Here is a 1,951-nt window from a genome sequence, read left to right on the forward strand (position 1 = left end):
CAACGGCCCACTCCCAGCAGAACTGGCTGGACACGCCAATGACGAAATCGTGCTCGATTTGGCTACACTGCGGGTGCGAATTGCCGAAGCGCTGGCCGAAATGCTGGCTGCTGCTGCTGCTGCTGCAGCTAATGCTGCCGCCCAGTAACTAATAGTATTTTTATCGGTTCTTTGTGTTCTAAACGAGTCGCTGCTTACATGTAACGTAATACACTGGAATGAAATCGGGTTCTCAAAGTACTCTTCCAATTCTTCCACTTGTAGTGTTCGAATCGCGCCGACCATACCGATCCACAATCGATCTGATTGGTTGAATTTCTTTGAGAAGGTTTTGATTGGTTATTAATTTAGAAGGTTTTGATTGGTTAGTAATTTTCTGAAGTTGCCAACAAGCCACAACACGAAATTTCACTCGAAAGCACAATAATGTTGAGAATTTTAAAATGATACTACTGATTAAAAGAGTATGAAATACTAGCTAGTATTGTCGATTTTCTTCAAATTTCCCAATTTTGCATGGTTCGTTCAATCGAGCACAAATAGAGCCGAGACATCTGATTTGCCAATATCCACTTCGCCATTTCCAGTAGAAACTCGAAAATGGATTGTAGCCAATCAGCGACAAGCAATTTCGGATTGACCAATGGGAGAGATTGGTGCTTGATTCGCTTGGCGAGATTCGATTGAACGGGGTCCAGAAATTCATACCGAATCTCCAATAATAGATAAATATCATTTGTATAACTCACTCTCGTATTAGAAAATCTGACAACGCAAAACATAATTGAACAGTCAAACGTAGCAACTTTATCAATTCGCAATAATTAACAATTTTACGAATTACCTATTTTTTCTATAGAAGCATCATGATAAATTTGGAAAGCAAACCAGAAACTTCGTTTCTTAAAATTGATTTAGATCATAATGTAGATATTTATTAATACCATATAAAATTATTAATGAATATAAAATACTTTTAGAATTAGAAACAGCTTTATCAAAAATATATAACATTATTTTTTTATCTACATATAATAATTTAATAATAATAAAAATGATACAAAAAAAAATAAAACCTATAACTCCTTCACAACGTAATTTTAAACCATTTCTTGCAGAGAGATTGGTCATCCCATGTATTACAAGTATATTTCATTGATTCTGTAGAAAATGGATATTCATTTAGAGCATTATACATTGACTATAAATAATTTTCTATTTATTGCCTTTTTATTCTGATTGTCGAAGTCTTGAATTAGATTTATTAATCCATTTTTTACTAGTTCTGCCCTACTTCCCCATGTAGCAAGCTTTTGCCGTAATACTTTCACCATACCAAATAATAGACCTTTCCATATACTAGCTTAGTATTTTCTTATGAAAAAGCTCTTTAACAACATATGTTGGGTTATTAGCCGGTCTTAATTCTGATTCCGATATCGTATATTATTTGGGTAATATAATATTTGTTTTATTTCTCTAGCGTCATAGACATTAAAGTGGGAATCTTCTGCTCTAAATCGATAAGGTCGTTGTTTATGTCCTAGGACAGTTAAAGGAACGTCAGAACGATAGTAAACACGATCGCCTACCTTAATAGAACCAATTTGCACATCGCCAAATTTAAAAGTTGATAATTTGACCCCTCCTTGGAACTTTGTCATTTTATTTCGTACTTCGCTAACCGAATCAATTACGTCGGTCCATTCTTTATACTCACTTCCAGTTTCAATTGAATTCATATAACCGTTCAATATCGTACCTAATTCATAATTTAATCGCTCTACATGCCCTTGTTGCTGATGCCGATTAACTTCTCGAACACGATGTAAGATATTATTATCATATCCTGCGTAGTAGTACAGTGATCCCTCAACGTTTGCTCGCTTTTCCAAATATAAATTTTCCAAGTCAGCCTATTGTACAAAGAAACCACAAACATTAACTTAGA

The sequence above is a fragment of the Aphanomyces astaci genome (genome assembly GCF_000520075.1).
Source record: "Aphanomyces astaci strain APO3 unplaced genomic scaffold supercont1.241, whole genome shotgun sequence".
In the NCBI taxonomy this organism is placed as follows: Eukaryota; Oomycota; class Saprolegniomycetes; order Saprolegniales; family Verrucalvaceae; genus Aphanomyces; species Aphanomyces astaci.